Source organism: Cupressus sempervirens, chromosome 10 (assembly GCF_028749045.1).
Source record: "Cupressus sempervirens isolate cs-2001-9-10 chromosome 10, ASM2874904v1, whole genome shotgun sequence".
NCBI classification, from domain to species: domain Eukaryota; kingdom Viridiplantae; phylum Streptophyta; class Pinopsida; order Cupressales; family Cupressaceae; genus Cupressus; species Cupressus sempervirens.
This window is the reverse complement of record NC_143127.1, coordinates 398,239,618-398,263,250: the sequence shown is the minus strand read 5'-3', so window position 1 is coordinate 398,263,250 and position 23,633 is coordinate 398,239,618. Positions and strand designations below refer to the sequence as shown.

The window sequence follows — 23,633 nt, the reverse complement described above, 5'->3', positions numbered from 1 at the left end:
ACTACTATGTTTTTCTCGCAAGCCGGAATCAGTTTCTCCGCGAATCGACCTGCAAATTTAATTATACCCATCAAATTCCTAACTATGAAAAAATACATAAGGTATTTCAAGGATTTGACTTACCCACACGACTCAGTAGCCTACGGTTTGTGTAGATTAAATTCACAGTGTCATTTGTCACATTGGACACCACCATGGAGCGTGAATCTTCCATTTCTGACAATCCTGCATATATCACAAATGCTTCATGTGGTCTAAAAAAATTGAAGTAAAAAGCTTAGAACTGCATATTGATGGTGTAAAATTGGTACCCGAGACACCGTTGAAGAATATGAGGACAACAAAGAAAGCGGACACATTGATCAAGTTCAGCATCGTCATTGTTGCTGTGAACACTTTGGAATTACATAGCAGTTTGCCTTCCAGTGGTTTATATAGCAATCTAGCTACATCACACGTCGGTATGCTTGTGCAGCCGACCGCAAGGTTGTTTAACAGTTATTTTTAAATAATATTTAAAACCGCAAGACATTATGTAATTATTTTCATTTAATTATTAAATAGTAAATAGCTGTCATAATTTTGCTTTTTTGGGGCTATGATGGTTCAAAGCAGCGATTATATTGTTGTTTCTAAATCTTATCTTTGTTGTTATTGGAATCATTGGAATCAGGGCCCTCTTCCCACTGAATGGGGTCTTCCCACTAACGTAATTAAAAACATTATTAAATTTATAATTAATCAAAAACATTATTTAGTTTCTTATTGTATTCTCTATAGGTTATACTATTGCAATCAGTTGTACTTAATTAATTATTAGTTTTTTCTACCTCAGCCACTATTTTTCATTTTAACTTTAACTTTCAATTTTTGTAATATTTATTCATGAGATTTTTAATTTTTAAAATTTGAAAATTTATTTTACTTGAATTTCACCGACTTATAAATTTGTTTGGGTCTGATTTTGATTTTGAGAAACCTATTAAATGTAAAAATATTTTGTTATGTAAAACTATTAGATTAATAATGTGTTACATACAATTATTTTAATAAAATATTTTTCTTTTTTGTGATTATATTTTATGAATAATATTTTTTTAGTTTAAATAAAATATTAATACTTTAAATACAACTTAATTAGTTATAATGGTATGCTATATTTATATTTAATTATAAATTATAATTTTTCTATTAAAAATATTTTTTATCTAAATCAAAAATTAGATTTTTAATGTAAAAGTATAATTTATAAATTTATAAAAATTAATCAAATTTATAATAAATTAATCAAATTATATTAAAATTTACCAAATTTTTAACTTTACTACTCTATCTAATAAGTGATTCATTAATTTAGAGTCAATTTTTTTCAATCTTAAAAATGACACAATTTTTCCTTGTGGTTAGTTTAATAGTTTAGTGGGTTGAACTGTGAACCTAATCAATTGAGTAAGAACCTTGTTGGCATGTGCTGCAGACCTAAAGAACCCAAGAAGTCATGTTTCATATGACTCTTTTTCCTGCATAAATTAGTTGTTAAAAAACTAGATGGTGACATTAACATCTGTTCCTTTTGTAGAAAAGCTTCCAGAATTTTTGGGCCTGATTGTGCACCATGGTTTAATATTCGAAAAGTATCAATTGGTCACTCCCTACACTTAACATTTATGATAAAAATGAAAACATTTTTAAAGGTAGTTCTCTTAGGAAATCTCTTTGGAAATTCATATTCCTAAATATTTCTACTATCATCTAAGTTGAAAACTCATTTGCTAAACTCCTAGGAGATACGAAGGTAATGATGTAAAAGAAAGAATTGGCATAGAGGCAACAATTTTCAGGCAATCAATAGTTTTCTTTTTGTATTTTGATATATTGTAAATCATACTTCTATGTAACCCCTATGTTAATATTTTGTACAAGGTTGAAAGTAATTGATAAGCTATCTTAACAGGTGTTTTATTATCTTATATTATTATAATCAATAAAAAAAAATAGTTTCCTAGGTTTTTTGGTTTAATATATCTTTTAATAATGTTGGTCAAATGAATTTATAGATATCATATAAAAATTAATCATATATTTATGATACAAAATATTAAACAAATGTTCTTATTGTTTACTATTTTTTCTTTATATTATACAAAATAAAAAAGCAACTTTAGAATTATTTATTAATACTAATATAAATTAGAGTATTTTAATTTTGAGCAATTTTGTTTAAAATTAAAATTTTGAATAAAAATATTAAATATAATTCTTGTTGCTAGTGTACTTGAAAATAATGGTGTTTCAAGATTATAATCTAAATAGTGTTTGAAGATGATTATCATACTTTAGACATGAAAAGGGAATTTTTTAAAAGTTTTTTATGAGTTGGTAATCTTTGATAGAATGTATAATCATTATTACCATTATTAATATGATTACATGTTATGGTATATAATTTTAATACATATAATGCATAGAAATATTGTAATATATTTTTTTGAAAGGGATCATACCTAATACTATGATATATTTCAAATTCCCCTTTTATACTCATTGACTCTTTAATTTTTCCAAAGCTTGGAGGTTGTACCTATGCCTACTTTTATGTGTAATGAAGGAGTTTCTTCTATAGGGTTCTCTAGTCTTTTTGTTATTATTGGGTGTTCTATATGGTTATCATCCTATGTTTTGGTTGAGGTTGTGGCTACTCCTACCAAGTATTTATTTTTCCAAGAAAAAGCTTGAAAGGATATTATCAACACTAGTGGTTCCTTTTTATGCCTCAACTCTCATTAAATTGCATGTGCTTACTTGCTACAAAAATTGCTTCCTTATGTAATCGTGTGCCTTTTCCTTGTTGCTCTACCTATCCCAAGGAGGTTTTGGGCCATGAAGTAATAGATAATGAGATTGTTTTCTCTAAATTGGGTCTCATTGGCAAATTTTTCTTTTAAATTTATGATCATCTCTCTAGGGTATAAACCTTTGGTAAAATATAAGCTTAAGATTTACCCTTGTACTAGCATTTCATTGTTATTTATTTTTATTCTTTTGTTAGAAGGATTTTATTCCTAAAACCAAATCTTGGCCATAGTATTTTCACCTCTTCTTCCTCCTTTATTTTTCCTTGGATGTCCTTCTTTAACCCTCTTAAAGATTTAGTGCATGTTGTCACTATTTGGTGAGTGGTTTGTCTCTCTTTATACCTCTTGTGTTTAAACCAACATGGAACCAATTGGTAAATCTCGAGTCATTTTCTACATGTAGATAAAGATGGTACTATTTTTTCCTATACCTCTATTGCTCATATTCTCATATATCTATGTAAAACTCTTGTAGATGATATTTTATTATTCATATAACATAATATTATATTAAATATATTTTTAAAAATAGTAGTCAATTAATAACAATAATAAAAAAGAGTTATCTACAATGATACCTCTTGGGTATCTTACCTAGATATTTAATGTAGGAATTGATTGATTATGAGTGCATTTGTTTTCATTGAAAATATTATCTTACCTTTGGATAAAAGTTATTTAGTTTTTCTTATGGTCCTTTTAAATCATCATCTTCCTGGTGGACATATTATTTCCCCCAGAATATTATATTATTTTTAGAAGATTCATGTGCTACTAAGATTTCAAAGTCTTTTCTTACTTTAGCCTCTGTTGTTGTTGTCCTTTTTTATATCATCTCAAAATACTTAAGAAAACTTAGGGAAATGAATTATTTTTCTTTCTTTTGTTAGTTATCCTTATGGTTGCATGCATTGATAACATGGTCACCACATTCATCATGTATTTATCACTAGTTTATATAAATGGTATTCTATATTTTGATAGCTAACTCATTCAGATTCATGTATTATATTAAATGGTATATTCTTATGTTTCTCTTGTAAAGGTTTTTCTTTTAGTTGAAGTGCTTTAATATATCAACATGGTATTAGAGATAATGAAACTAGAACCTCTTCTATACAAGTTTCGGATTGGTGTTTCAATTTTTAGTCTATATAAAGATATAGAAAATATCATATTAGGTAAGCTAAAATACTTGGATGTTTAGTAATAAACCACATCATTTCTAATTGATTTGTTTTCATCTATCTTAATGGTAATGACTACCATGTTCTCATATTTTCTAGATCCATCAAGTACTCTTATTTAGAAGATTAAATAGAAAACTATATTATGCTAGAATGGACTTAAAATTCAATGACATTATTTGATTTGGATGGGAAAAGAATAATGGTGATAGAAATGAGCTCTTTGGTTGCATTCCTTTGTAGTAAGAAATTCTATCTTCAAAGAACAAGCTAATTTATCCACAACATGATGTACTTCATACTAAGGAAATTGGAACCCCTTGTTTAACTTAGGACTCAATTCACTGGTTGATTTTTTAATACAATATTAACCCAAAGTTGTTTCCAAGATATTTTAGAACATAGGTTTTGTATTTGTATGAAGTGGGAGAAAATAAGTTCATATAATATCCTTATTTAGTAAATATTTTGGTACTTTAATCTCACACTAGAAACATGTCACTTTTTTTATTGATTTAAATAACTTTGCCCACATGTATTTGTTATGAGAAAATGTTATCGAGACTAAAGTTTGACCTATGTGTTGATGAGATCAATGTATTTAGTTTATGATGTTATCTTTTCACATGAACCTCATTGATTTTTTTTTCATTTCCTTGGTGTTTGTAGAAAAAAATTCTTTTATGGAGATGTTCTGAAAGCTTGAGTTTTTTGTGATTAGTGAGAGGTTGTAATTTTTGATCCAATTTGGTCTTGAGACTTAAGGTGCAAGAATCCACAAAATCTCTATAAATTTGAGATCTACTTGGCCCAATGGGATAATTTTTTTAATAAAATGTGTATATTCTTTGTTCATTGATCCATTGATGAAAAAAATGTGGATTTTGAATTCTTGAAGATTCTAGATGTGTCTAAAAGGGGCAATTCTTCATACTTTTACGAATTTTAGAGGTTGAAATTTAATTTGAAAAACTTTACTATATGAGAAGTATTTTAGAAATTTGATTTCTATTTTGATAGTTTTGCTAGATATAAGTTACAATTATTATTTAAAAGAAAATGGTTGAAGCCTAGATTAATTATTTTTATGTATTGAAATTAATTATTATTAAGTGTCAAACTTAAGTAAGTTTAAACCCAAGACCTCCCACATGAGAGGCTCGCAAGTTACCATTATGTTGTAGGCTCTTGGCTTACAATTCTTTTTTATTAACGGCTAAAATAGGTTTTTCACATGTTTGTTTTCAAATTTCCACAAAATTTAGAGGTGGAAATCTAATTTGATGTGTCTACTTTAGAGATTCTTCTACTTCATTTTGGTTGTTTGCATGCCCTTTTATATCATGTTCAAATTTAGATTTGAGTTTGACATACCAAACAATTATCACACGTAGAAGATTGTTGAGTCCCAATTATTACAATCATTGTATCTTTGGAAACTATTAAATGATAGCTAGTACAAATTTACTAAGGAATTTGAGTAGTTTTTTCATGGAATAAAATGGATGAGGAAATATGACACATAAGTCATTATTGTCAAATAATTTATTGTTTTCATTTTTGGGTGTAATTAAAACTAAAGAGGTTTTTTATAAGCCTTTATTGTTGTATGGTAAGGTCAATCATTAATAGAAAAGATAATTAATAGAGGGGAGAATTGGATATAATAATGTGATGGGGGTTGTTAGAGAACTTGTTATAATTAGTATATGTCCTCTTTGGTACATTAGAGGGAAGATGGCCCACTTTTCTTATGTGGTGATTGAGTACAATATTTCTCTACTATAATAAGGCTACTAATGAACTTTTAATTGGACAATGCAAGTGTTAATGATAAAAAATGGATTTTAGAACATATCACTAGTACATTTTGGAAAATATGTGACTATGTGACTAAAAAAATTTGTCACATCACTAAAATTTTTAGTTGAGTGACTAAACCTAATCACATTCCATTATTTCTTCACAATTTATAACTATAGGTGACTAAATAAGTGACAAATTTTGTCACTAGGTAAAATCATCAGATCAGCCAAGTAGAAATGACTAAATAAGTTACCAAATAAATGACTAAATGAGTGATTGAATATTTAGTTGCTAGTAATTAGTCACCTAAAATAAAAACAACTAAAAAAGTGAGTAGTATTAAGAGGATATTAGAGATCATTATTATTTGGAACTCATGGTAGGTATAAAAAAAATTATATAATACATTATTTAAAACATATTTAGATAAGAAAGAGTGACATATGCAAAAAATTAAAGTCATGTTAGGAACAAAAAAAATGTGAAAAAAAAAAAAATGAAGTTTGAAGTGGAAAAGGCTAAGAAATAAAAATTATGCAATGATGGCCATTTTGCAATGCTCATCTTGCAGTAGGCCTTCTTTTCATAGCTTCAGTTAAGGGAAAAGAAACATCTATAATCATTTTTATCTCTCTAACAAAATGGACGAGGCCTCATGATAATACCTTGATTGGTGGATCAATATAAACCCAAGTTCTAATACTGATAAGGACCCAATACTGTTATTAATGTTTTATGCTCCTTAGATTTTCTATCCCACAATTTAATAGCATAGAAATAGGAGATAGAATACTCTAGATCTAAAATTTTGATAGGAAATAAAGGGGCTATAGGGGGTTAAAAAATAGACAATTTAGATTATCTCTAGAGGTCACCCAAATTTAGTTGTAGGGGAAGGCATTACTACTTAGAAAAATTAAGAACAATTTCAAGACCAAAATATTGAAGCCTTTTTAATATCCTTGTCTTAGAGATTTCCAAAAATGAAAATCCTCTAGAAAGATGGAGGCTTGCGAGGTTTATTTTGAAAAATTATTTCAATGCTAGGGAAGCTCATAGAAAAGATAAGCTTGTTCAAGGAAGGAGATTTTTGGAAGTCATTTTCAAGACCCAAATCAAATAATTCATTTTGTAAACCCTATCTTCGACTAGAGATGGCAATCCCACTTCTACTCAGGTAATTGCTAAGATTGTGGACATCAAACTTAGACATAAAGAGTGGTTTCATCTAATAAAGGTGGTCCTCACTAATATGAAGGGTTCATCACCTACTCTATTAAAATAGGTTATAAGCAACATAAAAAAAAAAGTAATAACTATTGTAATGTAGAAAGTAGGAAAAGACAGAACCAAAAAATAGAGATATATAACTGATTTAGACAACAATATATTAATATACCTTAGTCACATACATCATACCTTCAAATATCTTCTAACAATGTAGAGTTTTCATGCGCACATCACATATTTATACTTGTAATACCAAAATCTAGAAACTCTTTTTCTAGTTTATTCTATATCCTAGAATGTTCTACATTTAATCTGGACTATACAATGGAAGCCTCTAGGAAGCCTCTTCTCTGGATTCTTCTAGACAATCTTAACCCTTAACATCCCCCCTTAAGATTAGCTACAAAAAAAAATACAAAAGAGAGGGGAAGAGGGGAACATTATATGACTATTCCCCCTTAATGTTCACCTCAATCATATCGAGCATGCTATGTAGCTTGAGAAATTTAGCCTCAAGCATACTCTTAGTAAATATATCTGTAGTTTGATTTTCACTTGGAAAAACTTGAAGATTAACAATATTTTATTGAAGAAGATCCCTAATATAGTGAACATGAATTTCAATGTGCTTTATTTTACCATGAAAATTAGGATTGCTTGCAACTTGTATAGCACTTTTATTATCACAATACAAAGTAGTAGCTGAACTTTGTCCAAAGCCAAGCTCACATAAAAGATGTTGAAGCCAAACTACTTCTTTTTCCACTTTTTTTTGCTGCTCTATATTCTACTTCAGAAGAAGATAGTGATGTAGTGGCTTGTTTTTTGCTGCTCCATGTGATTCTATTTGAGCCAAGCTGAAAAATATAACCTCTAGTAGATTTTCTATCATCAATATCACTGCCCCAGTTTGAATCTGTAAAGCCAAGCAAAGAAATTGGGGACTTATAATTGTAATGTATGTCATAGTACATTTTTCCACAAACATACCACAAAATTCTCTTGGCAGCCATCACATGACTTTCTTTAGGTTCCTACATAAATTAAGATAACATATTGACTACAAAAAAAATGTCTAGTCTAGAATGAGTTAGATAAACCTAGCTACCAACAAGTTGTCAATATAGAGTAGAACCTATTTTCTTGGAGGTGCATTCCTTAGTAAGCTTGACTCTAGATTGGAAATGAGTAGGGACTAGCTTGCAATCAAACATTTTAAATTTCTTTAAAAGATCCAAAACATATTTTGTTTGAGAGATGAATGACCCATCATGAAACCTACTAATTTACAAGCCAAGAAAATAAGTTAGCTCACCCAAATCAGTCATGTACAATGCCCATTTGAGAGCTAATTTAAAATCATTCATTAAACTAATATTTAGTCCAACAATGAGTAACTCATCTACATAAATTGCAATAATGATGATGTCATCTTTCACCTTATTCACATAAAGATTTGGAACTGATTTACATTTTTTAAATCAATGAAGCTGAAAATACATATCAATCTTCTCATTCCGTGCTCTTGGTGCTTGCTTAAGTCCATAAAGTGACTTATTTATTCTGCAAACATGATTAGGATGTTGCTGATCTATAAAACCGAAAGCATTTTTTACATCTATTTGATGAAGATGCCACCCAAGACTTACAGTCAAAGATAAAATAATTCTATATGCATTCATTCTAATGATAGGACAAATGTTTCTTCATAATCAACACCCTCTTTTTTATTAAATCGTTTAGAAACCAATCTAGCCTTGAATTTTTCTATATCACCATTTGATCTAAATTTTGTTTTGTAAGCCCACTTGCAACCAATAACATTCTTACCTTGGGTTTAGGTACAATTTCCCAAGTTTTATTTTCCATTAATGCATTATGTTCTTCTTTCATGGCTTGCTCCCATTATTTCTTCCCTGAAGCTTCCTCATAGGATTTTTGATCATTTTCATGTAATGCTTTTGATATGAGAGCATAACCATTCCTTCCTTAGATTTTTAAGCCTTGCCTATAGATTTATTCAACACTTTTTATGTTTTGTCTAGCGAGAGAAACATCTTCTTCATTGTCACTACCTGCAAATAATGACTGATCAAAAATATTAGTAGTTTCATTTGTATCAACTATGCATATGTCATCCTCATCAATACAGTCTTCACTTTTTTCTAGAATAGGAGAAGTAATTTTTGTTGTAAGTTGTGAATGCTCATCAAGCTTTATATCTCTACTAACAAATACCTTCTTTTTTGTCAAATCATATAACCTATAAGCCTTTGATTCTTCACTATAACCCATAAAAAAACACTTGCGAGTATTTGGTTCTAACCTTTTCCTCTTTTTCTCAAGGATATGTGCCCAAGTAATACACCCAAATGCTTTAAAATAACCAATGTGGGGTTTTCTACCACTCCAAGCTTCTTCAGGGGTGATATTTGTGAGGGCTTTGGTTGGAACTCTACTCACAATATATACAATAGAAGAGACAACCAAACTCCAAAATTTATTATGTAAACTTTTAAAATGTAACATACAACGAGCCATTTCTAGAAGAGTTCTATTCATTCTTTTAACCACCCCATTTTTCTAAAGAGTATATGGTACCATTTTTTTCAATTTAATTCCACAATTCTTACAAAATGACTCAAATGCATAGTTACAATATTGACACCCATTATCTACTCTTATGCATTTAATTATTTTCCCACACTGATTCTCAACTATAGCCTTAAATTTTTGAAAAACTTGAAGTACCTCATTCTTTGTTTCAATGAAATAAACCCATACTCTCCTACTATAATAATCAATAAAAATGAGGAGATACCTAGTACCTAAAAGTGAAGGATAGGTTGGTTCACATAAATCACTATGAATGAGTTGTAATGGATGATTGGATCTCCATGCTTTACCTAAATCAATAGGATCTCGGTGATGTTTCCCTAACACACATCCTTCACAAACTCCTTCAGATGGTGAGATTTTTGTTAACCCTCTAACCATATCCATTCTAACCATATCTTATGATTTCCTATAATTGGTATGTCCAAGTCTAGCATGCGAAGGTTTTGACATATAATCATCTTGAGCAATATAAGCATGATGGTGTTTAAAATCTTCATCAGCAAATCCCACAAATTTCAAAAGACTTTCTTCATGATCAATTCTACCAATGGAAATTATATTGGTTGGGTTATTTTAATCTCTAACAATGATTTGATCAGAAATAACAACAAACTCATATCCATCTTGAACTATTTTTTACATTGAAATTAGATTCACCCCTAATCCTTCAAGCCAATAAAACATTTTTCAAAGATCCATTTGTTACATTAACAGTTCCTATACCTATAACTAGCAGTATCATTTTATTGCCAATAATAATTTCTTGATATGAATTCTTTCCTTCATAAAAAAATTAGTAAGAAAAGATCTCTCGAGCCATATGAATAGATGCACCTAAATCTAATATTCATTCTTTAATAGAATCTAAAGAAAATTTCTCACCCTTAACATTAGATTTTACTTCAGGTGTAGTAGTTACCTCCTTATTTTATCTTCTCTATTTTGGGAGATGGCTACAAAGCTATATCTATCCTTCGTGCCATCCTTAAAATTTCCTTTCTTGGGCTTGTTTTGCTACCTTTCATTGTCCTTCTTTTTTAGACTAAGTTTCTCCATGTGATTTTCACCACCACAATACCTACAAATAATGAGTTTTCTTCCACCTTGTTTCTCTACACCATCATTTCTATAAAAAAAATTTTTGAACTCTCATTATTTTGAAATTTATTATATCATCTCCAATTCTTCTTTCCATCATTTATAAAAAACTTACTTCTAGCTGCATATGCATGAATTTCTTAATATACCCTTCTTTTTAAATAAGTTGGGCTTCTTCATCTATAACAAACTTACAAAATTGATCAAAAGTTTATTGTGGAGTATTAGTATTTAGCTGAATAATCCTTTTCCTTGATTCCTTAAATACATTGTATGGATGGGGGAGCTTACTTTCAACCATTACAATCAACTGAAAATCTTTCTTTGCATATCTAGCACTTATTTTCTTTAGTTGAGCATTTAAAGAAGTAACTTCATTGAAATAATTAGTAATTTTTTTGAAATGGGATGGATCCAAGTTGACCAATTTTTCCTTAATGTTAAATGTGCTAGCAATATCAACATATTTATAATATTTTTCTAAATTATCCCATATCATTATTGGATCATCAATATCAACAAACCTTCTATTGAGATTGGGGTTTAAAGCTTTACCAATAATACCTCTACCTTGCTCCAACTTGCATCTCCAAATCTTTTTTTCTTTATTAGTTTGGGGTTCTCCAATATCCTTATTCACTATCCTCCATAAGGCCTTTTCACTCAAAGAATTCTTGACTACAATCTTCCAATCTACAAAACCACTTCCATCAAATATAGGCTAAACTTCATTTCAAGAGCCCATGTTAGCAAAAAAAATAAGCCTTGCAAAAAAACCACTTTTAGCAATGTATTTTCTGCACCAAATCTCTCTAGATAATTTATAGTTGAATCTCTAGCTTAACCTCTAAACGTATCGCCAGCTGAACCACACAGAAATCTATTTCTAGTTGAGCCTAATGTTTTTTGATACCATGTTAAAATAGGTAATAAACAACATAAAAACCAAAGTAATAACTATTGTAATGTAGAAAGTAGGGCAAAACAGAGCCAAAAGTAGAGATTTATAACTGATAAGCAAGTTCAACAATATATTAATCTATCTTTCTTACATACATCAAACCTTCAAATGTCTTCTAAAAGTGTAGAGCTTGTATGTGCACATCACATATTTATACATGTAATACCAAAATCTAGAAACTCCTTTTCTAGAGTATTCTATATTTTAGAATGTTCTACATCTAATCTGGACTGTACTATGGAAGGCTCTAGGAAGCCTCTTTCCTAGATTCTTCTAGATAATCTTAACCCTTAACATTGTTCCGATATGGAGCCTAATCAGCCTCAGAGGTTTATTGGGCATAGTTTCCCTCCAGATTATTTCTACAGGAGTTTGAGGCTAGTGCCCCCAAGATGGGGTCAAGGGGCAGTACCCCAAGTGTGATCCCTAGTATAAAAAGGCTTAAGATTAGCGATTTTCATAATTTGTGATGTAAAAATTGGTTCTTGCAACACTATTGAGCCGTAATGGATTATGGATTGTAATTAGGTTGCAATTACTGGATCATAATAATATTGGACTTGCTATTGGTGGATGTAGCCTAGGGATTAGGTGAACCAAGTTAAATCTTTGTGTCTTATGTTCTCTTATGTGCAATCTATTATTTTAGGTATTATTTATATTTGCATGTAACTATTATTTTTGGCTAAGGTTAATCCTAAGAAGTGATATTAGAGCCAACAAGTCATCATTTTTTTTGTTTTTTTAGCCAGAACATTGTCATATTTTTTAGTGATCCTCTATAGGAAGGTCTCACAATTAAGTGGGAGTCTCATGCTTGAGTGGGAGTGATGGAAGATAAGGCTAAGCTAAGGGTTGACAAGTTTAATGGGAAGAATTTTTTGTTATAGAAGATGCAAATGGAGGACTATCTATATTAGAAGGATTTTTGGAAGTTGATGGAAGGAAAAACTATGAACCAATGAACTAAGAAAAATGAGGAATGTGAGATTTTAGATAGAAAGGCACTTGGAAGCATTTTATTATGCTCAGCGCCATCAGTGACATTTAACATTACAACAATGAAGATGATGGAAACCTTAGCGAAATTGTATGAAAAGCCCTTGATTTCAAATAAGGTATTTCTCATGAAACATTTAATTAATATGTAAATGACAGAAGGTAGATCTATTGCAGATAATTTAAATGAGTTTAATACTATTACTAGTCAGTTATTTTTTATGGGTATTAGTTTTGATGAAGAAATTAGGGCTCTCTTGATTTTGTGTTCTTTGCCCGAAAGCTAGAATGGCTTGGTAATGGCTGTAAGTAATTATGTTTTTGTATCTAATACCCTAAAATATGATAATGTGATTGGTGTTATTTTGAGAGAGAAAACTCATAGGAAAACCTCAGATGGATCTACATTAGGAAGTACTTTGAATGCACAAAGTAGAGATTGAACGACTGAGAGAGGAAATAATTCCAGAAATCATTAGAAATCAAGAGGAAAGTCAAAGGGGAAGAGGTCTCAATCTTGAGGACCAAGAGGTTGTTGGTACTGTCATGAAATAGGGCATAAGAAGAAATATTGTTGGACTCACAAGAATAGTGAAGGAGATAAACTAGAATGGAACAAGGAAAATGTGGTAAGCAACAAATCTAAAGAGGATGCTTTGCTTCTTTCTTTAAAAAGTATTGATGATTCACAAGTTTTAGATTCTGGTGCTTCATTTCATGCTACACCTCATAGAGGTTATTTTATTGAATATGTCCAAGGGAATTTTGGGCTTGTTCATTTGGGGGATAATGAACCTTGTCAAATTGTTGGAAAGGGAAAAGTAAAGATTAAGTTGTAGAATAGGAATCATTGGCTACTACATGAGGTAAGACATGTTCCAATGCTGAATAAGAATTTAGTTTTAGCAAGGCAACTTGGTGACGAGGGTTGTGCAGTTATTTTTAATAATAAAAATTGAAAGGTTTCAAAACGTTCCCTTGTAGTAGCAAAAGGTGTGAAAGTAGGCACCTTATATCTTTGTATAGGTCATATTGTTCCTTCTACTTTGATTGTTTTAGAGAAAAATGAATGTTCAAGAATAGTTGTTGCAGTTGAGTAGGGAGAACAAATAGTTGTTGTAGATTCTGATACAACATTGTGGCACAATAGACCTAGGCACATGAGAAAGAAAAGTATGAAAGTAATTCATTCCAAGCAATTTTTACTAGTTTTGAAATATATCAATATGGATTTTCGTAAAATTTGCGTATGGAAAACAAAAGAGAGTGAGTTTTGTGAGGAGTGGGAAGGAAAATAAAAGTGAGAAATTAGAGCTTGTGCATACAAATGTATGTGGACCGACTTAGGTATCTTCCCTTGCTAGCTCTTATTATTATGTTACATTTAATGACTATGCAACAAGAAAAGTATGGGTTTATTTCCTTAGATAGAAATTTGATGTATTTTAAACTTTTAAGAAATGAAAATGCTTGGTAAAAAATGAGAGTAAAAAGAAATTAAAATGTCTCAAATCTAATAATGGTGGTGAGTATTGTAGTCATGAATTTGAAGATTATTGCTCCGCTAAGGGTATTCATAGACAAAAGATTATTCCAAGGACTCCATAGGAAAATGGAGTGGTTGAACACATGAGCAGGACTATAATGGAGCATGCAAGAAGCATGAGGTTTCATGCAAGGTTGCCCTTAAACACATGGGTGAAAGCTATCAATACTATTATATATTTGATAAATAGAGGCCCCTCTAATCCTTTGGGTTGTGGTATTCTAAAGTAAGCATGGACTGGTATGAAGGTGAGTTATTCTTTTCTCAAAACCTTCAGTTGTGAAGTATTTGCTCATATATATTCTAAAAAATATAACCAAGTTGGAAGCTAAGTCAAAGAAATGTGTATTTGTTGATATAATATTAATGAATTTGGTTATAGGCTTGGGGGTTTTGAAACTCATAAAATTGTAAGAAGTAGGGATGTCAAATTCAATGAGGAAGTGTTGTAAAAAGATCTATTGCAGCAACATGAGAAGAAAGAAGATGATTATGTAGTGTTGGATGGTACTCCAAAAGCTAATTTTCTAATGTAATATCCTCCCCTGATTTGAACTTTGACTTGTAGAAATTTAACTTAAGGAATATTGTCAAACACTTTGTATGCAAACTCATAAAGCTGATTTCCTCAATAAATTGCTTTCCAATGAGTAGATTTACGAACAACTATGAAGTGACATTAAAATGCATAATACACATCATAACATTTTCACAAACACTTGGTACACATTCAATAGTATATGAAAAATCTAGAAACTCTTTCAATCTGCTAATAAAGGGTGATTTTTAAATGTAGATGTGCACTTACAGCTGCCTTAAAGGCTGAAACAACTATTCAGACTTGTATTCAACAATTATTATGTAAAATATCAAAATTTGACAGAAGAAACTTGGAATTAGTGGCTGTAGTATTTTGTAGATGTAGTCGGCCAGCCCTCCAAACTTCTAATCAGCTGAAAAAACAAGTAAACTTGATACCAACACTGTTCACGCCGTACTATAGCAAAATACTGTTCATGCCAACTGTAGCAAAAACTTAGCAAAATGCTGTTCATGCCAACTGTAGCAAAAACTAACTTCAGATCTGCACCTCAAACCCTTGTAAATTTCTTTATGCAAACGCCCCAAATGAAACCCAGTGTGTTTCCTGAAGTGAAAACACCCTTGATCCTCCTGACTGTGTCTTCCAACAGCAAAGAGAATGCTAGCAAAGAGGGATTTCGTCCTCCAAGCCCGATAATCAAATATCCAGCAACATAACATTAATCTTCATCCAAGCATACCAAAAAAAAAACTCTTCCATTTCTTTTATAGTGTTCTCACAAGAGCTCAATCCTTCGTTTTCTCAATGTGGGATAAAACATCACTCCCTTTATGTACCTTATGTCTCCAATGTGTTATAAAAATAAAGGGAACTCTTTTAATTTAAATATTTCCCACAAACTATAGTCTATGCATTAATAAAGTTAAATATTTAAATTTAACTTTATAAAATGGCTTTATCAATGCATAACAAATCTTATCAATGATAAATAAATCTTCTTGTCGATTTTAAACAATTACCATCGACATACCACTATGATTGAATGTCTGGCCATGTCCAAGATGACTTACTATAAATAGTAAGTATGCCCAAAGTTGCCTCAAAACCCCTCAGAAAGACCTGCAACTGAAACCGTCTAGGCCAAATGGCCTCTAAGCCCCTTTAATGTCCTAGTTAGCCTACGGGACTGTGGGGAAATAGGCTAACAACAACATCATGCTATGAATGCTAGAAAGGGGACATTACAGTCCACCCTTCCCAAAATTGCTTGTCCTCAAGCAATTTCAACTCTGGATGCTGCAATATCTGCTCATTTTCCCAAGTAGCATCCTCAACAGGTAGGTTCCTCCACTTCACTAGATACTCCCTGATAGTCCTCCTATGAAGCACCCTCTCCCTGGAGTCAAGTATGGCATCGGGAACCAAGATAAGCTTCCCCTCATCATCAAGAGGTGGCAATACTACTGAAGGCACCACATTGTGACCCAATGCCTTCTTAAGGCGTGACACATGGAACACATTATGCACTGTACTATCTGCAGGCAACTCCAACTCATAAGCTACTTCGCCCACTCTCCTGATTACTTTGAACGGTCCATAGTAGCATGGTTTCAATTTTTCTGCTCCACTCTTCTTGAGAGAGGACTATCTATACGGCTGTAACATGAGGTACACCATATCTCCCACCTCAAAAGACCTCTCAACCCTGTGCTGATCAGCATATTGCTTCTGCTGATTTTGTGCCTTTTGCAAATTTTCCTTCAAGGATCGCATAATGTCCTGACACTCCTGCAAAGTATCCTTGGCCTTAGACACCCTGCTGTCCCCAAATAACAAATCCAAAAAATTAGGAGCATCATACCCGTACAGTGCCATAAAAGGGGACATTTGAATAGACATATGGAAAGAGGTATTATAGCAGTACTCCCCTAGATGTAGCCACTTCACCCAAGCCTTCTGCTCTCCTGCAATGTAGTTTCGAAGGTACCCCTCAACCCATTTGTTCACTATCTCTATCTGCCCATCAGTTTGGGGATGGTAGCTGGTACTCGGAGTGAGCTCTATTCCACATAACTTGAACAACTCCTGCCAAAAGTGGCTCATAAATCTATTATCTCTGTCACTGACTATGCTTCGTGGTATCCCATGTAGTCTGAATACCTCTCGAAAAATAAGTTCTGTTGTTTGTGCTGCTGAATATGTAGACAAAATTGCAAAGAAATGTGCAAATTTCATCAATCTGTCTACCACAACAAAGATACAATCCCAACCCTGTGCCTTGGGGAGGCCTGTGATAAAATCCATGGAAATGCTATCCCACTTCTTCTCTGGTATGGGTAGGGGCTGTAGTAAACCACTTGGAAAAGAATGTTCCTGTTTGTTCTGCTGACACACAGGGCATTCCCTAACAAACTGAAGCACCTCTGGTTTGAGTCCTTTCCAAGTGAAGCACTCTCTCACCTGCCGATATGTATTAAAGAATTTGGGATGTCCTACCATTGGTGAATCATGAAATGCCCTCAAAATATTCTGCTTCATAGCAGACCCGGGTACTAAATAAATCCTTTCCTTCTAGATGATCAGATCATTTACGATAGTGTATCGACTATCTTGAATAGCTCCCTCAATTATGCTAGATGCCCAACTATCCTTAGCATATTCTACCAAGATCATCTCTCTCCAATCATCCATGACTATCCCAACAACAAGCAAATGAGGCCTTCTAGATAAAGCATCTGCAACAATATTTTTCTTCCCTTTGACATAGGCTATGTCAAAATCATAGGCTTGTAATTTACTCACCCATTTTTGTTGCCTGTCATTAAGGTCCTTCTGTCCAAGGAAATGTTTCAAGCTATTATGATCTGTTTTTACTATGAATCAGCTTCCCACTAAGTACTGCCTGAACTTAGCTAGCGCGTTCATGATTGCTAGCATCTCTTTGTCGTAGATGCTGTAGGTTCTCTCCACACCTCGTAATTTTCTACTCTCATATGTGATGGGATGTTTGTCTTGCATGAGAACAGCTCCTATGCCCTCTCCCGAGGCATCACACTGCAGCTCAAAGGGCCTGGTGAAATCTGGAATGGCTAAAATAGGACATGTACTCATCAGCTCCTTAAACCTGTCAAAACAATCCTGAGCCCTCTCTGACCACTTGAAACTATCTTTCTGTGTCAAATCTGTAAGTGGTGTTGCTGTCTGTGAAAATCCCTTCACAAATTTGCGGTAGAACCCACCAAGCCCGAGAAATCCCTTGAGTTGTGAAGTGTTCCTCGGTGGTGGCCAATATAGAATGGCCCTGATCTTGTCTGGGTCAACCCGAACACTTCCTGCACTAATAATATGCCCTAGATAGAGCAACTCTGTCATCCCAAACTCACATTTACTCATCTTGGCATATAATGACTCCCTCTCTAGAATATTGAGCACTGTATCAATATGCTTCAAATGTTCCTCCCAAGTATGGCTATATATCAGTATATCATCAAAAAATATCAACACAAACTTCCTCAACTAATCTCTGAACACTCTATTCATACAAGACTGGAAAGTGGCAGGGGCATTTGTCAACCCAAAGGGCATGACTAAGAACTCAAAATGTCCATAGTGGCATCTAAAAGTTGTCTTCTTTACATCCACCTCTCTAACCTGTATTTGATGGTAGCCGGATCTCAAATCAATCTTGGAGAAGTAGCATGCACCATGCAATTCATCAATAAGCTCATCGATGCGTGGGGTAGGGTATCGGTTCTTGATTGTCTTCTTGTTTAGCTCCCTATAATCAATGCACAGATTCCCTATACTTCTGTACCATCTCTTCAAATGGCGGTAAGGTGTGATGATAACTGGCTTAGCCCCTTCCTCTAATTCAATAACATGTTCGATTCCCCTATCTGAGGGTCTCCCTGGAGGTATCTCACCAAAAACCTTAGTATGTTTGGTTATTATTTTTTGTACATCAGGTGGATACTCTAGTTTATGCTGCTCTGTCATCTTAAGCATTACTCTAAACTTTGTTGCCCACTGCACCTGATCATGTCTAAAGAAACTTTGCATCCGCTTGAGTGACACCACTCGAAGTCTCCCATCTGAAAAACCTCTGAGCACTATCTTCTTACCATTTGCCTCAAACCTCATTTCCATTTTCTCAAGGTTAAATGTGAACTCTACCAGAGACTTGATCCAGTTCATCCCAAGCACCATATCCTGATCACCAATGTTGACCACAAAGAAATCTCCTATCATGTCATAATCTCCCAAACGAAGCTGCAAGTTAGAGATTTTCTTGGTACATTCAATTTTGAAGCCATCGGCAACCATCACCTTAAATACCCTATGCTCCTCTGTATGTAGCCCTCTGCGTGTCACAAAATTCTCATCAATGAAGTTATGTGTCGCCCCTATATCAATGAGTGCCACAACTCTTTGTCCATCCAAGGTTCCCCTAACTCTGAAAGTGACGGCCTCCTGTATACTTGACAACTGAGCTACCGTGCTATCACCGCGTGCTTCCTCCTGTGAAGAACTATCATCATCTCCATCTGATTCAGATGACTACTCTGAATCTCCATCTACTGACTCTTCGGCTAAAAATTACTCCATCTGCTTAGCTTTTGCTTTCAATGGACACTTATGTGACAAATCCCAAGGCTCCCTGCAATGAAAACAAAGCTTCTTCTTCCTGAGATCATTAAGTGTCTCATTGTCCAACCTCTTACTTTCCTCCTTAGCTGGCTGAACCTCTTTATGAAAAGTTTCTTGTCCTTATCTTTCCTTGAAGGGAAACTCTTTGCCTGGAATTTATTTTTTGAAGATGAAGAGGAATCCATGTCACGAGATTTCTTAATGGCTTCCTGCAAAGTGGGAGGGTTGAGAGCTTTAATCCACCCTCTCAACGGATCAGCTAACCCATCAATAAATAGAACTAGTATCCTTCGTTCAGATACATCTGTTACTAACACTGCAAGTTTCTGAAACTCTGAAATGTATGTTTCCAATGAGCCCCACTATTTAAGCTGAGCTAACTCCTTGAAATGGAGTTTTGGATCCTTCCTATCAAAACGTTCAATCAGCCTCTCTGTAAACTCCACATATGAGGTAATGTGTGCATGTCCCATAGTGACCATACCATGATGCCACCACTCGTCTGCTAACCCATCCAGATGAATTGCTGTGTACTTAATAGCTTCTTCCTCGCGCATAGGGTTCAATTGAAAGTATGTGTCAAGCTTTTGAACCCAAGCTCTTTCTGTAGACTTTCCTGAGCCATCATAATATGGTAACTCAAGTCTCCCTACTTTCTTCCGTAGCTCATAGCTCTAGTTCCTGTCATGTCCACGTGGCATATGTTTCATCCGCACATCCATATAGTCCCTAAAGGTAATTGCAACAGTAAAATCTAGCCCTCTGGCTTCCCAATCTCTCCTCAACTGGTCTTGTATATCAGTAATCTGGGGCTCTCGTACGAGCTGCTTTGGAGCTCTAGGAGGAAATGTAGGAATCATGGGCCTTGAACTCACTGTCCTAGCTCGCTGGGGTGCATGACCAAAATTGTTCCTAACTTGTTCATCTCCATTATGTGTCCCATCCTGATCATTTCCATTCTGATTGTTACCATTCTGATTATTTCCTCCACCCATGTTAGCATTCAACCCCATTTGACGAGCCATCATTTGCATCATAAGATCTAATCTCTGATTCTGTTCCTATGCCTTTTGTTCTGCTACTCGCTGACCCTGTACCAAGGTCTCTAATAACTATAAGAATCTTTCCTCTCCAGGCTCTGGACCGGCATTCCCGCCTCCACCTAATCTTGTATTCCTGTCATCTCGGACACCCATATTGCTATCTTGATCAAAGAATACCTCCGATGTGTCTGTATGACTGGATTCTATACCACCCTATATGGATGAACTAGACTGTTTGCTTTGCAGGTCTGAACTCCTACTTTGTCTTGCTCTGGTATTGCGGAAATTATAAGGCCCCTGTCACATGCTCAAACATAAATGCTCTGATTTTAGTGTTTTGACATTTCATCAAACACTTTCCCCTCTATCCGCTAGTTCCAAATTTCCTATAAGACCTCCACAGGATGGCAGGACTTATAGCTCTGATACCACTACAATAAACTCCCCTGATTTGAACTTTGACTTGCAGAAATTTAACTTAAGGAATATTGTCAAACACTTTGTATGCAAACTCATAAAGCTGATTTCCTCAATAAATTTCTTTCCAATGAGTAGATTTATGAAAAACTATGAAGTGAAATTAAAATGCATAATACACATCATAACATTTTCACAAACACTTGGTACACATTCAATAGTATATGAAAAATCTGGAAACTCTTTCAATCTGCTAATAAAGGGTGATTTTTAAATGTAGATGTGCACTTACAGCTGCCTTAAAGGCTGCAACAACTATTCAGACTTGTATTCAACAATTATTATGCAAAATATCAAAATTTGACAGAAGAAACCTGGAATTAGTGGCCGTAGTATTTTGTAGATGTAGTCGGCCAGCCCTCCAAACTTCTAATCAGCCAGAAAAACAAGTAAACTTGATACCAACACTGTTCATGCCGTACTATAGCAAAATACTGTTCATGCCGATTGTAGTAAAAACTAACTTCAGATCTGCACCTCAAACCCTTGTAAATTTCTTTATGCAAACACCCCAAATGAAACCCAGTGTATTTCCTGAAGTGAAAACACCCTTGATACTCCTGACTGTGTCTTCCAACAGCGAAGAGAATGCTAGAAAAGAGGGATTTCATCCTCCAAGCCCGATAATCAAATATCCAGCAACATAACATTAATCTTCATCCAAGCATACCAAGAAAAAAAGCTCTTCCATTTCTTTTATAGTGTTCTCACAAGAGCTCAATCCTTCGTTTTCTCAATGTGGGATAAAACATAACTCCCTTTATGTACCTTATGTCTCCAATGTGTTATAAAAATAAAGGGAACTCTTTTAATTTAAATATTTCCCACAAACTATAGTCTATGCATTAATAAAGTTAAATATTTAAATTTAACTTTATAAAATGGCTTTATCAATGCATAACAAATCTTATCAAGGATAAATAAATCTTCTTGTCGATTTTAAACAATTACCATCGACATACCACTGTGACTGAATGTTCGGCCATGTCCAAGATGACTTACTATAAATATTAAGTATGCCCAAAGTTGCCTCAGAACCCCTCTGAAAGACCTGCAACTGAAACTGTCTAGGCCAAATGGCCTCTAAGCCCCTTTAATGTCCTAGTTAGCCTACGGGACTGTGGGGAAATAGGCTAACAACAACATCAAGCTATGAATGCTAGAAAGGGGACATTACATCTAACAATTCCTCATGATCTACAACAACTGCAACAACAAATACCACACACTCCAGCGAATGTTAGATGATCAACAAGGCTAAGTAGACCTCTCAAAATATTTTTTCCTTCTCCGTACTCTATTTTAATAATAGATGCTGGTGAACCTAAATGTTATGTTGAAGTTATGCAAGTGGATACTAAGATTCAATGAAAGCTTACAATGAAAGACAAAATAGACTCTTTGCTGAAAAATAAGACTTGGGATTTATGCAAGTTGCCTGTAGGTAAAAGAGTTTTACAAAATAAGTGGATTTATAGGTTGAAAGAAGAGAACGGAGGTAAGAAAATATTTAACCTAGGTTAGTTTTAAAATGATTTGCACAGAAAAAGACATTGATTTTGATGAGATATTCTCTCTTGTTGTTAAAATGACTTCTATCTACACCATTTTAAGTGTTTTGGCTATTGAAGATTTGCATTTGCAGCAACTTTATGTTAAAACAACATTTCTTCATGGAAGTTTATATGGCTTGAAGTAAGAACGTCAAAAATGGTATCTGAAATTTGATAAGTTTATGCATGAGTTTGCATACAGTAGGTGTCATCAAATCATTATGTTTATTTTAAGAGGTTGGATGATGATAGTTGTACATTATTTTATGTTTATATGTTGATGATATGCTTGTAGTTGGGTCTAACATGCATCACATTAAGGGATTAAAGGAACAACTAGCACATTCATTTGCTATGAAAGATTTGGGGGCAACAATAGAAATCCTTGGTATGAACATTAATAGAGATAGGAAGAATAAAAAATTGACTTTATCTTAGGCTAATTATATTAAGAAGGTGTTGCAATGTTTCTCTATGGAGAATGCTAAAGTTGTCAGGACACCTTTACTTGGTCATTTGAAGTTGACTAAGGAGATGTGTCCCAAGACAAAAGAAGAGGAGGATAAGATGTCTAAGGTACCTTGTGCTCAACTATAGGAAGCTTGATGTATACTACGGTATGTACTAGGAAAGCTATTGCACATGCAGTGGGAGTTGTTAGTAGGTATATGAGTCATCCAAGAATCGAGCATTAAAATATAGTTAAATGGATTCTCATATATTTGAGTGGAACATCTAATAAGTGTCTATATTTTGGGCACTCTTCTACTGATTTACAAGAATATATGGACTTTGATTTGGCAAGAGATATTGATATTGAGTAGAGTAGTACAAGTTATGTATTTATTTTTGGTGGGGCAGCCGTGAGTTGGGTTTCTAGGTTATAGAAGGTTAATGCTTTATCCACTATAGAGGCAGAGTATGTTGCTGCTATAGAGGCAACTAAGGAGATGATATGGCTTTAGTTATTCTTAAAAGAATTGGGACACCCTTAGAAGGATAATTATTTTTCTACAAATAGTTAGAGTACAATTCATCGTGCAAATAATTTAGCTCTAAATTCAAAGA

General features: G+C 33.4%; 1 pseudogene; it reads left to right on the top strand.

Moving 5' to 3' along the window:
* Positions 1 to 247: 247 nt before the first annotated feature.
* Positions 248 to 23,633, top strand: part of LOC149534356 (importin subunit beta-1-like) — a 35,271-nt pseudogene continuing 11,885 nt past the window's right edge.